Source organism: Rhinopithecus bieti, unplaced genomic scaffold, assembly GCF_001698545.2.
Source record: "Rhinopithecus bieti isolate Rb0 unplaced genomic scaffold, ASM169854v2 scaffold_33140, whole genome shotgun sequence".
NCBI lineage: Eukaryota > Metazoa > Chordata > Mammalia > Primates > Cercopithecidae > Rhinopithecus > Rhinopithecus bieti.
Window position 1 is genome coordinate 323,744 of NW_016814072.1, and position 16,680 is coordinate 340,423.

The 16,680-nt window shown below is 42.8% G+C and overlaps 1 long non-coding RNA gene across 1 annotated transcript; it reads right to left on the reverse strand.

Annotated features, from left to right (window-relative positions):
- Positions 1-6,101: 6,101 nt before the first annotated feature.
- Positions 6,102-6,868, reverse strand: LOC108513725 (uncharacterized). The gene is made up of 2 exons (XR_001881006.1): positions 6,580-6,868; positions 6,102-6,336 (listed from the first exon to the last, which is right to left on the reverse strand). It is a non-coding gene; the product is annotated as an uncharacterized LOC108513725 (long non-coding RNA).
- Positions 6,869-16,680: the final 9,812 nt, after the last annotated feature.

Genomic DNA, 16,680 nt, shown 5'->3' on the forward strand with positions numbered 1-16,680 from the left:
TATGAAAGAGTGACTCAGTACCATTTACTCTGCATCATCAAAATTAGTTCTGGCAAATCACCTCCAACACTTTTCTTCAACGATGCCTTTAACAAGTCCCACATTTAGTTAACAAAATAATAAGTTTTGTGTCTGGTTCATCTTGGAGGGCCCTACGAGGCAAGTATATTGCCAACAATTAAACATTTTCTGAGTGCATGATTCAGGGATCTTGTTCTCATTTTTAGGAAAGCTGGAGCGAATTGGCAACACCTATTTTGAAACATCTCCATCTGAAGATTATTATAGATACACCTCCTAGCTTGACTGTTGGGGCCATGACCACCCATTTTTGTTTGCTTGTTTGTTTGCAGTGGTTCTCCACTGGAACATTAAATAGTCTTCCAGTTAGGCAATGTTCTAGTCAGTTTCTTCATTTTCGTAGGGAAGCATAAATCTTGCCTTCTGTTTTGATTAACATAAAAGTAAATAGAGTTCTTATTAGCAGAAGAGAATTTGTGCATGCTAATATTGCCAGATAATATAATCACTAGTTCTCTGCTGGTTGTTATTAAAAGGCAGATGCATTGAGAATTCTGGGAAGATATGGGGTAATTCTATCCCTCCAGATATTCTAAACCATACTCTGAATACAGACGATCAGAAAGCTGTACATTTGAGCCATATTATTTTGCATTTTTTAACCAAATTATGCATGATTTTATTTCTTTGCCTACATTGATGCACAAGAAACAGGCTATTGTTCATTGACAGGAGAATGGAAAATAAAATGTGCTCTATTAAAACACCAAAATACCACACAGCAGTGACAATGAATGAACTACCACAGTCAGCAACATAGGTAAATATGAAGATCTTAATGTTGAAAAAAGAATTAACAAAGGAGTGCAAATAAACCAATTTCATTTATATGAAGTTCAAAACTTATAAAAGTAGATAATACATTGTTAAAAAATGCCTGTGAAATAGATAAAAAATATTTTATAAGTCAAGCAAGTAATAAGCACAAAATTTTAGCAAGTATAAAGGGGCATGCTATCAGGGAAGGGAAAACTAAAGACCTCAAAATATTGGCAAAGTTCTAATTTTTATGATGCATAATGATATACTTTATCAGTGTCTTTGTGGCTTTCATATATATGTATATATGTATATATGTATACTATAAAATTTGTATGTATATATGTGTGTGTGTGTGGTATAATGTAATAAACAGGAAGACCGAGGTGTCTCATGCAATCTGCTCTGATGTCACCCATGGGGGTGTTTGGGGGCGCTGTGCTGTTTTCCCACATCCGCTGTTGGAGGCCTGTTGAGATGCTACTCACAGGTCTTAGAGCCAAGAAAAGTTAGTGACTCTACTGAGCAACAGGTTTGTTTTGAACTCTTTAACTCTTACAATTACACTTATTTCTTCTTTGTTCTAGTCAAAAAAGGAAGTTTAGAATCAAATCTATGGTTCCTCATAATTAACGGAACAGGATTGTATTGTGTGCACTTGCCACACCGACCTGAGTCTGGCTGAGTAAACAAGAACAACCCTTTGCCTTGCCTGTCATGACAAGCCCAGGGCGTTTGGCCCTGTGGAATAGTCAGGGTATTGTTTTTTAATGTTAAAACTTTTTGGAGAGACGGGGTCTCCCTAAAGCTAGTCTCAAACTCCTGGTCCCATCTTGGCCTCCCAAAGCCCTAGGATTATGGGTGTGAGCCACTGTGCTGGGCCATTGAACTTGAATGACCTTTGTCCTCTCCTCTTTCCCAGAGAAAAAGCCTCTTCCCACTTTCCTTCCTCTTCTTCCAAAGCAGGTTTTGTTAGGTTCTTTGAAAGCTCTGGATTTGTCATTAGACACATGGGGGAAGAGGCTACAGACAGAGTCTGCGGCTCACCCTTGCTGTGACCTTGCGTGAATCACCCAGCCTTGCTGCTGTGCATCAGTTTCCTTATCTGTAAAACAGGAGGGTTTTAGAGCCTCTTTCTCATACACCTATGAATATTTAAGGGAGGTGTGTCAGGCAAAGCACTCAGGACAGCGCCTGACCAGCCTCTCCTGGTCTCCTAATGGTCCCATTGCTTCTTGTGTGCATGAAGCAGTCAGTGCCCCAGTTCCTCAACACCCATTAAGTTGCTATTGCTGCAGCATTTCAGTTATTTTAATCTTTGTTGCACTTTTCTAAAACATCAGTCAGGTTACACTGCATCTTTGCATACAATCCTGCAAATGCTGCCCGTCCTCAAGATCAAACCCAGTCCTTGATGGCCCTCAGTCAGCCACATCCCGCCCCTCTAGTCTTGGTGTGGGTTGTCTTCCTTAGGCTGGCCTTGGGTTTGAGCCTATCAATGAATTGCACAGAGCCCTGAGGGTGCCAGGCCTCTTCAGCCTCCCTCAGGGCAGCTGCGCACTCTGCCTTTAGAAGCCTCCCCTACCCTCACCCACCCCCGACCCCGGCAAATCCAACCCCAGTAATGTGCTGTCAGCTCACGCAGCCCACAGCCCCAGGGCAGCGTTTCTGTTCCTGCGCCCGCGGCTCGTGTCATGTTGCACCGGCTCTTCCTTTTTTCTCTCTCTTGGACTAATCTTGCTTTGTTTGTATGTCAAGTGGCCGGGCCAGGCTCAGCCTGCATATCCATGCTGAATGAAGAAACACACTGAAAGGCACAAGATACTTACACAAAATGTACATATTTGCAGCACTTTAATGATCTCAGTCCATTAGCATACATGCTGACAAAATTATAATAATGCCATTGAAGCATTTTGAAGACACTAGAAGCACAATGTATTCTTATTAGACTAATGTCACCATTATACTTCATCTAACGGGCATTATCTGCCCTCTCACTTCTCTGAGTCACTAGCATGCAGCTTGGAGGATTTGCGATGCATCGCATTTAGAAGAAATAATGTTTAAAGTGGGGTGAAATGATGCAGAAATGGCTCTGACCCAAGTGGACAAATACATCATTCTAGAAAATCGTGTCATCTCAGAACTGGATCCTGAGTTTCTTTTGCCCAGCTTAAACCAAGAGAATGAATGGTTTTGAGGGCTCCCGAAATTATCTGTGTGACTCTTCTGTCTGGGAGTTACAAGCTAGACGAAAATTCCCAGAGAATCACTTAGGTTTGAGAAGTGTCGAGAAATTACTACAGAGCACTATTAAACTAATAAAAATGATTGAAACCATGCACAGATGTCAGAAAGACACCATCAGTCACAAGCACATGAAACAAATATGTGACATAAAAGTGTTCAAGTGATGTGATTTTAATCTAATTTTTAAACCATTCTGAATAATTGTGAGATGGTGAGTTTTTTTTTTTTTTTTTTTAATGGGGGGATGAAAAACCAACACAAATACAGCAATTACTATATGCCAGGCATTGTTTAATTGTTTTGAATATATTAACTGATTCTATCCTTACAAGAAATCTAGGAGGTAGGTGCCATATCTTGTGTAAGTAAACTGAGGCACAGAGAACTGAAGTGTGAACAGGTGAAGCAGGGACCCGAACCAAGCCCTTGACTTGAGAGTATTTCCTTTCTCCGAGGAAGTGTCGCCCTCAACAAATACTAGAAATAGTTGGGTTGGTAACTTAGTGCTTCCATTAACTCCCTGTGGCTGAAACAGGGTTGGCAAATTGTCAAAGAAGGTAGAGAAATGTTCAATGACATGTGAGACTTGTGCATATATGTGTGTCTTGTGAGTGTATTATTTTGTTGGGGGAAGAAAAGAGCACTAAATTACTTAGCTTGACAGTTAAAAAATACAAATAATATTAGCAAATAACAAATGAGTGTGTATGTAAGACGGCTCTCAAAGGAAAGATTTATTTCAGTGTGAACATAAGTATTATAGAAATGTTGCATTATGAATGCCTTATTTGGTCAGGGTGAGACTGAGTTCTTTTAGAGGGGGATTTTTCCCTGGGTAATTGCAAACCACTAGTCCCAATGGTGAGCACTGAAGGACTTGACAAGTTGTGTGGCTCCGATTTTCAATTTAACACAGTTGGATCAAACCCAGGAAATGCAGAAATGCTATTTTCTATGAAGCTAAGTTTGAAGACATTCCTACCCATGTAGTTTTAAAACAAAGTGAAAAATATCAGACAGTTTCACGTTAACTCTAGCTCTAGATATGAGTGCTTTACAATATAAGAGAGCTAGAGATACAAACGCACACGAACATAAATACCTTTAAAAATAAGTATGAGTTTTCCAGAAAGTATTTAGGCATATCAGGAATACAAGAAAAAAACTGAGGCCACACTGTAATCTATACAAACTGGGGAGAGAAAAGGCAGCACCATGCTGTTGTTGACACGTATTGATGAGAGTAGCTGGCATGGTGGAATTCTGTGGCACGGATTTAAACACCCTTGAGTCCCGTAACTTTTAAAGATATGGGGTCCACCATATACACTGAACCAACCAGGATGCTCTAAGAGAGCATCAGTAGCAAGTCCAGCCACTGCTGTGTTGTTGGCAACAGCACCCATGCTTCGAGGGAAATAGTCAGCTGGCAAGCAGGAACTTCCATGGGGAAGTCCTGAGAAGCAAGCAGAGTGGGGCCTCTGTGTTTTCCTGCTTTTAACAGAGTAGCTTATCTCTGCCCCATTGTCCTCAGCCTGTAATTTGTAAACTTGCTTTTGCTGATTGTCATCCTCTGTAAAATAGGCTCCTGCTGGAAACTTCTGCCTGCCTTTGACAAGCAGCTAACTAATGAAGTGACTAGTTTATTTTTAACTAAAAATCACAATTCAACAACTAAACAATCTCAAAAAACGACTTGAACATTCAGAAAGTAGTTCGGTTTTTTAAAAAACCTGTATGTATTTTATGTACTGGAGGAAGGAGGAGGGAATTGTTTATTTACATTTTGTTCTTCTGAGAAGGAAGTCACAGTTAAGTTGGTGTAGTTTTCAAATCCCTCAGAGAGGAAAAACTTAAACAAATGGTTTAATATTACTCAACAGGTCAGTCTATTTACATAGCTATTAACACTTATCAGCAGACTTAATACATTTTTTAGAGATTTAAAAAACAATTGGAAATTATTAATTTGAACAAGTTTAAAAATCAGTTTTACAGATGTATAACTGATGTTAGAATAACTCACAAAGATTCAATTATATATGTATAGAATACAATTTTCTTAAGTATACAAAACCTTTATAAGACGAATATATGTAAGACATTTTATGTCCATATCATGGGCAATTTTCAGTTCAATATAACAGATATTTAAGACAGATTTAGCTCAAAGTTTTATTAGTTAGAATAAAAAAGTTAAAATGTGTTTAATACTAAATGACGTCATTAATTCAACCGATTTAGTACCTATCGCTGAAAACTGTTGACTAAATATGCTAATTGTTTTGTGATTCTGTACAGCTTCATTGAGGTCTCTTAAGCTTTTGATCTTCATTTTCTTCAAAGACTATAAATCATGATATTTTTTAGTAATTTTTAAATTTTTACCTAATCTTTGTAATTTTAAGTTTAATCCAATAACAAGAATGTTTCCTAAGGGTGCAAATGAAAAAGAGCTGTGTAATACGCACATTTACTGAAACAAAGATGAATAGGCCAGGCGCGGTGGCTCAAGCCTGTAATCCCAGCACTTTGGGAGGCCGAGACGCGCAGATCACGAGGTCAGGAGATCGAGACCATCCTGGCTAACACGGTGAAACCCCGTCTCTACTAAAAAATACAAAAAACGAGCCGGGCAAGGTGGCGGGCGCCTGTAGTCCCAGCTACTCGGAGGCTGAGGCAGGAGAATGGCATAAACCCGGGAGGCGGAGCTTGCAGTGAGCTGAGAACCGGCCACTGCACTCCAGCCCAGGCGACACAGCAAGACTCCGTCTCAAAAAAAAAAAAAAAAAAAAAAAAAAAAAAAACCAAGATGAATAAACCTGATGGCTAGTCTGCAGAAATTGGCAACCTAATATAAAATAGAGCTGATGATAATTTCACTATAGAGATGTCAATGTTTCGTGAATATCTACCTATAATTCTAACCATTTTTTTGACCATAGTCAGGGGACAATAAGACCTAGTTTTAGAAATGGTTCTTACAGATAATGAAAACTTGTTTGACATCTATTAAAGGAGCATTTATTAACTGCCTCTGGATGAGGTGGAGACTGGCCCTGGGATGAAGCTATGATGGTGACAAATGTGGTCCTATCACATGAAGGACAGTTGTACAGAGGAAGGGTGAGATCCAGTGCCAGCATCTCGACACCATATGTATCACTTCTTCCTCTGCCCCAAACCAAGAAACAACTGCCCGGGTTCCTTCTCAGGAATCTCAGACAGAGGGATCAGATGTTGCTGAGGAGGAGGGATACACAGAATTCAAACACAGATGCATTTAATCCTTCTCAAAGCCTTTCCTATGAGTTCCTACGGTATGATGGCTGGACGTCCTCAAGAGCTACTCTAGAAACCGTCTTTAGATCTCAGAAACTACTAGGGATCCAGCTGGCCCCGTTCTTCCCTGCTACCCTCCTGCAGATGTACATCCGTGGATCAGACACTTAGTTTTCCCTGGACTGAGGGTGATGTAATACTTACCTCGTTGCATTAAACTGATGACTTACTGATACAGCATCAAAAACAGAAGCCACTACAGTGAACGCTTCTTAGTCCTGGGTGAAGAGTCGTGCATTGTACGTGGGTTGGCTCCTTTTGTCCTCAGAATAATCCATGAAGTAGATAGTTGCATCATCCTCCTTGTAGGTTGGCAGCTGGAGTTCACATGGCTTAAAGAAATAATGTACCCCAGACTACACCACGCGTGGTGCCCAAGTGGAACCCCACCGGAGCGGCCTCTCTCCAGGTCTTGGGGTGTCACTATTACTCCCATTCAGAGGCTACAGGACAGCCCTGGCAGCATCCTTGGGGCATAACAGCTGCTCAGAAGAATCCTTGTAATCCCATGCTCTGAATGATTACTGGAGCAGTTCAGGACAAGCTGGAGGCCTTCTGAACTGGTGTTGGTCTGAGTCAGGGAGCCTTGGGAGCATTTTAGGTAAACTCTGGAGTATCGTGTTTTTGTTTGTTTGGTTTTTTTTTTTTTTTTTTTTTCCTTTTTTCTTTCTCTTTTCTTTTTTTTCTTTCTGCGACATGGTCTTACTGTGTTGCCATGGCTGGAGTTCGATGGTGCAATCGCAGCTCACTGCAACCTCAACCTCCAGGGCTCAAGCAATCCTCCAGCTTCAGCTTCCCAAGTGGCTGGGACTATGGGTGGATGCCACCGTGCCTGGCTAGCTTTTAAATTGTTTTGTAGAGACAAGGTCATACTGTGTTGCCCAGGCTGGTCTCAAACTCCTAGGCTCAAGCAATCCTTCCACCTCAGCCTCCCAAAGTGTTGGGATTAAAGGTGTGAGCCACCACATCCGGCTACTTCAAAATATTTGATAGCACCTGTGCCCACGACATCTTAGGGCACCACCCTCCCTGACAGACTCCCTGATACAGGCATGAGATGTCTAAGGGTTTATTTTCCACCTTCCAGCTGTTTGATAGTCTAGCTTTCTAGGAACGCGGCCTCCCGTCTGGGCGCTGCGTATCTTTTCTGAACTGTTCCATTCATGTCAGCTCTGGTTGTCTACAGACCTTTATTTTTCTGCCTCTATAAAGATTCTGTCTTTCCCAGTGGGATTCTCAGAAAATGTCTTGTCTGTTTTTCAAGACTAGCCAGACACTGTCTTCAGAAAAAAACTCCTTTCAGTTGGTTTCAAATAATGCTTTATACTTTGATAAGCATCTTTAAAAGAAAGACATAAACTTGCCTCCAGGCTCTGCAATATTAGCCAGTGTTTAGAGAATAAAGATACTGACAGAAAGAGTTTTGTATTTCAGTGATGGTCTATTACATTTTCTTAAACATCATCCTCATCCACTTGATGAGTGATAAGATATTTTCATCTCTTTCATTTCATAAACTATTACCATTGAATAAAGTTAAAGCATTGAACAAAAAGACAGGATACTTGGCTGTGGTCTTCATCCTGAAGAAAGTGATTAACCATAGGACACTTTTAAATTTAAATCTCTGTCTCTTCTTTCGTAAAATGGGAGTTATAGTACATGAACTTCTTCACAGAGTAATTGTATGGAAAATGATTAATTCACATAAAAGTTATGAAAATGGAGACACTAACACCAAACTGTTATATATGAAACTCCTTTCTTTCTCTTTTCTGTTTCTGTTTTATTTTTGTTGTTTCTGAGATAGGGTCTCACTCTGTTGCCCAGGCTGGAGTGCAGTGGTGTGATCTCAGCTCACTGCAAACTCTGTCTCCTGGGCTCCAGCGCTCCTGCCTCAGTCTCCTGAGTAGCTGAGACTGCAGGTACGCACCATCATTCCAGCTAATTTTTTGTATTTTTTGTAGAGACAGGGTTTCACATATTGCTCGGGCTGGTCTTGAACTCCTGGATTCAAGCGATCTGTCTGCCTCAGTGTTAGGATCAGAGGCATGAGCCACCACCCCCGGCCGTTCCTTAATTTTTGTGGAAATTGGCAGTCTGGTCACTTTACTGTAATTACAAATGGATTCTCATACTTCCATTGCCTTATACCTTTGCTGAGCAGACATTTAGTAAGCGCTTACTAAACAAAACGAAGCTGTTTTATTTCTATGGTATGTCGTGACTTTTCAAATGCACCCAGGCAACCTAAACTGCTCCGACTACAATTTCTCCCAAAGCATACATTTAATTCAGGTTCAGTTGGACATGAGAACAAATATGAGACTTAATTTTTAACATCCAGAATTCATCATGCTCTTACCTAAGTTCGTGGCAGGATCATTAGGCCACCAAAAGAGGGGTGCAAATAACAGATTCTAAAAGTCATCACAATGATATGATTGCCTGTGTCCCTATTATGTCATTCATCCGGAGAAGGGGCTCTTTTGTACCCTGTGTCATTTCTCCACGTAGAAACAATATGTCGAAGACATCGTGTTAATGTAATTCTCAATGCTGTTTAGAAAATGTTGATGTAGATGTTCTTTCAATAGAAAACGGGAAATTCTCTCTCTTCTGTCCAAGCCTGATGCCAAACGAAGGCATGTTCCCCGCCTTCATTTTCTGTGTTTCCATGTTCCAGCTAAATCATGGCAGCTGAATACAACAGAAGTAAAATTGGTTTATCTTCTGAAAGAAAGCTAATCTCAAACAAAATAACCACTTTTACAATATACAACTGATCTTTCCAAATATTAAACAAATGGGAAAAAATAAAGCTGTACATTTCAGAATGTTGTTTTTTTCCCCTTTCATCTCCTGTTACAAAAGCCCGGGAGTGGTATTCAAATCAGTTGGCATTCTGTGTATGGAATGCTATAAATAGCTAATCTGCAAACCCCTATTTAGGATGCAAATAAAATCTCTTTACGGATACTATTTGAAATAGGAATTGCTTATAATTTTTGGTGGCATTTTGCAGAAAAACATCTCCTTTTCTGGGAAAGGGGTTACTTCTGTAGAAGTAACTTCTGTGTAGAAGTTCAAACATTTCTCCATCATTTTGAAAACAGATTCAAATCGAATCTCCCTAATGGAAAAAAATTGATGTGCTGATTTGCATGCCCCGCCCTGTGTGTGTTTGGCTCACAAACTGTTATCAGACTCTTTAAAATTTCACTGCAGGACTCTTCTGAGCTCAGTGCAAAGGACAGCATTTCAGATGAATGTGTTGTTTACTTTTTGAGTGTGCTGGGACCTGTTGTCTGGAACTCTTTGCTAATTGCCTCTGATGCTTGAGTCAATAATAGAAAACCAAACAAAGGGCATATTAATATTTTTAAATAGGTGATATTAGATTCCCAATCTAGATGACAGGTGTTTAGAGGTGCAGACAGCCAGTCTGAATGCCTTCATACATCTGGTTAAAAAAAAAAAAAAAAGCCTCTTTTATCAAATCCATTTTAGCATTTTCTGCAGCTCTGTTCCCTGCCGGTATGTAGTATACAACATGATTACTGTGTTCTAGGCATTGTGCTAGAATTCCCACGTGTTGTTTCTACCTGCTAATCTTATCCACATGTTGCTGAGAAGGTATAGTACATGCCAATGGTCAGGAGGTGTGGGGAGCCTCAGAGGTGGGACGCAAACCAGGTCCAAATTCAACGTCCTCTTAGGTGAGATCATGACATCACTTCCTACTCTTCCATGGGAGCTGCTTCCAGGGGATAAGAGGTGTTTTATTTTTATTTTTATTTTTTTGGAGACAGAGTCTTGCTCTGTCACCCAGGCTGGAGCACAGTGGCATGATCTCGGCTCACTGCAACCTCCACCTCCCAGGTTCAAGCAATTCTCCTGCCTCAGCCTCCCGAGTAGCTGGGACTACAGGTGTGTCCCACCATGCCTGGCTAATTTTTGTGTTTTTAGTAGAGGTGAGGTCTTGCCACGTTGGCCAGTCTGGTCAGGAACTCCTGACCTCGGGTGATCTGCCAGCCTTGGCCTCCCAAAGTGCTGGGAGCCACCAGGTGTGAGTCACCGTGACGCCCAGCCAAGAGGTGTTATTTTTTTAAACAGTTCTGCATGGTCAATTAATATGGGAAACACTCACCAAAACAATGTTTAGCAGACTTTTGTGAATTCTTAGAGCCCTAAAATATGCCAGGGGCATTTTGAGTTTCTAAGAGAGGGATGAGCTAGGGAGTAGTCCCCGGTCCATTTTCTCCACCCCTGCCTCCCCACCTCACCCCTGCAGAGGGCACTCACTTTGAGAATGGCCTCAGAAGGGTATTCTCCCCAGAAGAGCAAGGCTTTGCTCCTCAGCCCCGAGGCGCAGGAAACCACGGCCCAGGGGCCACCTAACTCCAGCACCAAACCCCTGGGTCTGCTTCATAGGACAAGCATGGATTCACCGGCTCTTTCATATCACTTTAAAACACCAACCAGCCCCTTTTGTGCCTGGTCCTGCTTTAGGCACTGGGAACCAAAGATAAATCACAAGGCCCTCAGCCTGGGGCGGCTCATTCCCCTGCTGGGCAGTTTTCAAGTCCAAATTAGGGATGAACGCGGAGTTCTGTGGTGGCACAAAGTAAGGCCGGGCACCTGCCTGGGAGGATGGAGGCAAAGTCGGTCTCCCCATCCTCAAGTGCCACGCAGCAAGAGAATCTTTGAGCTACAAGCTCAGGGAGAGCCTCTCCTTGGAAACTGAGGCATCCTAAGCATTGTCAGGAAACAGCCTCCTCAGCCCAGCTCTCCGTCCACAGGGACACAGAGACCCCAGACAGTGCTCAGGAAGTGCAGAGGGAGGGAGTGCAACAGGACAGGCCCTCCAGAAGCTTCCACATGTGCCTGGTCCTATCAAACACCAAGCTCAGGCACTGAAGGACACCCTCATGGGAAGCTCTTGTACGTTCTTGTTTTGTTTTTTGAGAAGAGAATACGGTTTTGTTTGTATGCGTCTTTTCTATTGAAGTTCCCAGCCAAACGCAGTAGAATATAACTGCTTTCTAAATATGGTACTTAGCGGCTAGGAATATACAGAGGTGGGTGTCTGCTTCATATCTAAGTCATTTTGACATTCTTTCAAAATACATCCATGTTCCTTAGGCCTACAGTGCGAATGTGAAAATGCCAACCCCCCTTTAAAAATCTCTATACATTTATTTTTTGTATTTTATATTAATAGAAACTAAACTAAGATTTGATGTCAGGTTTTGCATATATAATATTTTCTTCATCATAACACCATTGTGTTTTTTGACAACAGTCTTCAGAGTTTTATTTTTTTTTTTAATGGTTTAAAAGACAAATACTGACATCCTTGAGTTTTTCTTCATTTCAGTTTCAATTCTGATTGTAGTTTAAAGGGAAACAAAGAACTGCCCATAAAAAGTTCATGTGACTCAATGGAAGGTCAAAAGACTCACTAGTAATTTTTTTAAAAAGACGGGGTGGGTGCTGAGAAGTTTCCTTACATACCAAGTTTCTTAAGGGATGTCTGTTATTTGAACATCGAGTTCCAGCATGAACAGCATTCTACAGATCTTTGCCTAGTCATTGTTTTATAAGTTGCTTTAAAACAGGTTTTTGTTAATGTTTATGAATTCATTCATTACATTCTACACAAAGTGGTGTAGCTTTATGGCAAAGCAATCCTGTGTTTCCCGATGAGGACAGCTTCACTTATCTGCTACAGTAGACGTCAGAATCATGCCAAGAACTCAGAGAACTCGTGCCCTGCGGTGAGATGTCTGCATGTTTCCAGAGAAAATGCCGCTGCCTTCTACCTCCTCCCTCACCCCATGGACACACACAGTGACCCACATGGTCACACACACACACACAGAGACACAGGTACACACACAGAGTCTCACACAGACACACACATACATAGACAGGCACAAATATACACATACACATATGGCCATGCACATGTATACATACACACATTCACACAGACACGTGCACACGCAGATACATAGTCACATAGATACACATATGCACAGCCATACACACACAGACACATGAACACATATATACATGAACATACATACAGAGACATACAGCAGTACATATATACACGTACACACACATGTACTGTACACACAGACATGCATACACACATGCACATGAGCACATACCTATCCCCAGAAACATGCGTGAACACAGGCACATCGTGGAAATCAGGCACCATGTAACATGTGCACACAGTACACACACAGGCGTCACGCACACCTAGAACACATACGTGGCAGACATGAGAAGCCCCCACACAGACACACATGCCACACCACATTACAGCGAACACACACAGAGGTTTCCTTTGGGGGTTGGAGGTGGGGTGGTTGTCGCAGTTCCCTACTCAGCCTCTCCAACCAGTGCCTTCTCCCGCATTCCTCCGGCCACGAATCGGCACCAGATGTTTTACAGCTCCAGTTTGCCCTCTGAAACAAGGCCCCTGTTGCTGGAATTTCCAACAGGAAGTATAAGTCTTAGTCGCGGTATATGAAGGAGCAAGGCATTCAGGAATCAGATAAATGAGTGCTTCGGTATGAGCCAGCATAATGCCAGATTCTCCCCTCTCTCAGACTCACCTTTCCCAAGGCCCAGGGAATACTGTCGTACATTATAGCAAAAACAGCCTCTGGCCGGGCGCAGCCTGGCCCCCTCAAGCCTGTTTGTAATCCCAGCATGTTTGGCGAGGCCCGAGACGCGGCAGCATCACGAGGCTCAGGAGATCGAGACCATCCTGGCCTAACACGGTGAAACCCGCATCTCTACTAAAAATACAAAAAACTAGCCGGGCCCGAGGGTTGGCCGGCGCCTGCCCGAGCTCCCAGGGCTACTCAGGAGGCTGAGGCAGGGCAGAATGGCTGTAAACCCGGTAGCGCGCGAGCTTGCAGTGAGCTGCAGATCCGGGCCACTGCACTCCAGCCTTTCGGCGACAGAGCCGAGACTGCCGCTCTCAAAAAAAAAAAAAAAAAAAAAAAAGAAGCCCCCCAGCAAGCCTCTGTCGCCTAAGCCAAATAACAGCAAAGATCAGTCCTGGAAGGCAAGTTAGCAATAAGCTTAACCTGTGCTCCCATTACGGCCAGCACCCGTGGGCCCTGACGGGCCTGGCCTCTGTGTGAACAGGCCCACGGCAGGACTCGCGATTGAATTCCTGCTCCCACCAATCACTGCCCTGTGCTCCCCAGGCGAGGTCATTTTTTTTTGGCCCTTTCTGAACCTGAGTCTGTTTCTTAATCCATAAAAGGGAGATGCATAGTGTCACATACCTACATGCCTTGAGTAGGGGGCCGCGTTCCTTTCCCTTCACCCCTTCCCTCTTGGCCCCGGCAGAATGTTTTCCGGTTCCCCTTCCCTCTGCCCCCCGAGAATGTTTCCAGTTGCATGGGTGCTTCTCCTTCTCAGAGCTGGCCCACTTTCCAGCCTACTGTCTTCTTCCATCTCTTCTGTGACAAATTTCTCTTTTTTACTGCAACCTTGTCCATGGAGGCCACAAAGTGAGTTCGTGTGTGTGTGTGTGCGCGCGTGTGTGTGCGTGTGTGCGCGCGTGTGTGCGCGCGCGTGTGTGTGTGCGCGCGCGCGTGTGTGTTGGGAGGAGTGAAGTGGGGAGGAGTCTCACATCACATGGAAATTAGCAAGCCCATCCTCACGTTTCCTAAGGAACGGATAGTTTTCTGTAACAGAAAGCCTCACTCCCCCAGCAGTCAACTCACACCATGACCAGCTTCAAGATATTTTTAAAATAAAATATCCTCTTATGACATATGATTGCTGACAAACTCCCCTTTCTCCCCTCCCTGTTACTATCTCTTCCTATGTTTTAAGAAGGCGACAGTCAGTTTGAAGTGTTTTTGAATCAGTCGCGCAGGGTCTTGGTGGTACCGGAGGTGCTGTCATGAGACTTAACGGTTTCAGTCTGGTTTTTAATAGGTTCTTGGACACCAGAGGCCCGGGAAAATGTTATCTGGAGACAGGTCTGGGGTGAAGGCATGACCCTGGAGCCGATCCGCAGGATGGCTTGAAATCATGAGCCTATCTCACGTGGCTAGGACCCCATCCCGGAAAGCACTCGCTGCCCTCCAAAAGATTCTAGTTTCACAAGAAATCCCACTGTCTCAGGTTTGGTAATTTCCAAACCCGAGAAAACTGAGAAACATAAGTACCTCCTACCACCAAACTGCCAGGATGCCAGCATAAGGTTCCATATTGTCCCCACCGGGGTCCACAGCCTGCGCTTCAGTTGTGAGACTGGGAAGAAGCTGGGGTTGATAAGCAGTCCTGTGGGAACCAGCTATAAACGCACACATGGAGACAGAGGAGCACACAGGAAAATGGAAGAACGTCAAGGCCAGTTTATTTGTAACCAGAGCCAAAGCTTTGAGCCAGCCATGCCGGCCAACGGTCAGCTGCAGTCGGCCTCACTGCCCAGCAAGAGCTGTGCCCACCACATCATGGAGGAGTGGGAGGGGAAGGAAGGAAAAAGGGGAAGATGTGAATCAGAGCCAAATCCCTGTGGCTCCCCCAGAGAGTGAGGATGTGTCCCTGTGGGTCAGTTCCAGGCCTGAGCATCCCACATTTATTAAAACGTCCAGTTACCCAGAACACGTGTGGGTCTGTGCTTAGGGGGTACATTACAGATTGTGTGTGATGAGCCACGTGTGGACTCCAGACTCATCCATCACCAAGGTGGTCTTTAGCAAACGTTTGAGAGTATAGCCTTCTCTGAAACTCCTATTAGCACAAAGCCATTTATATAGGCTGATCGGGTTCGCGGGTGGTGACTTGGTATAATTTTCCTATCATTGCATGATTCTATTTTACACCTTTACGTTTTATAATAGCCCCCATTTCCCCACCTTACGGAGTTTCTTGATCCCATTCCAGAATGCGCTGTGATTTGTACCTTTTCTACCATATCCACTCTGCATTCTTCAAACACTTCATTTAAGGCAAATTGATTCGCCCACTGCCGCCTCAGGTTAAGTCTGCTGAAGTCAAATTGCTCAGTCCAAATTCCAAGGTTTCTCCTAATCCTTTGCCACACGCCCTGCAACTTTATCTCTCCCTCCGGCAAGAGGCTTCCTCATGACCTCATGGCTGGGGCATCTGCTCCTGGGTTTTGCTCAAATCCTTGCAGACATGGGGCAACTGTGTAAGCAGGGAGTGGCCCTGTTTCGAGGGCCTCGAAATCAAATTCCCTTTCTCTAGTGATTGTCTGTTGGGTAGAGATCGAACACCAACATGGTAATAGAATCCAGCCATAAAGGCATAAAATAATACAGCTTATTTTAATTATTTTATACTGGCCAATATCAATATTACACACATATGCCAGTCATCAACATGTTTTTTAACTAAAGTTTCTTACCTTAAATAAGCCTCATCCTCCATTTCTACTAGATTCTTGTCATGCAGATAAGAATAAAATACTCAGCTTGTACCTAAACAAAAGTCATAAACAAAAATAATTGACGTTTTAACCAAACTGTCTTCTGAAAGATTGGAAATGTCTAGTGAAAATATTATTGGGGGAGAAGAATGAGGTCTGTGGAACTGCATTTCAAACTCCTTCTTAAAACATTTTCAGCTTAGGTGAACAATGACAGTTTCTGTAAGTGTCCAGAATTGTAAAATTTACACACACAAAAAAAACTAAATATAAAAACTTGCAAATATCTAAATACAAAAATATGTAAATATAAAAAAAAGGGTGGCCATTTTGAATATTGTTCTTATATAACATATTTAAATAATACAAAATTATAACCTGGATCCCAGAACCACAGGATAGATTTGTAGTCAATAAAGACTGCTGTGTGAGACATCCTTAGGCATAGCTTTTAGAAAGTTCCTCCTTCGATATACAAAAGCAACAATGGAATCATCTTTTCTTCTGTTCATACACATCTACAAATAGAATCTATTTTAAAAAATATTTGGACTATGTGCCACTTAGAGAAGGAGAATTAGTAGATCTAATTGATCCAACTTCAAATTCTGCACTTCACCAGCCAAGTGGCCCCAAGGAAGTCACTACATTTCTCGGGCTCACTGTATTCTCTGCTGTCTCACAGGTAAATTGCCTGCTTAGACATCTGCGCTGCTCTTGGGAGTCTTAGTGAGATAAAGAGGTTGAGAGCACCTTGAAAACATCACCCAGGAAACATAAAGACCCTGTCACATCTCACATTCATTCCT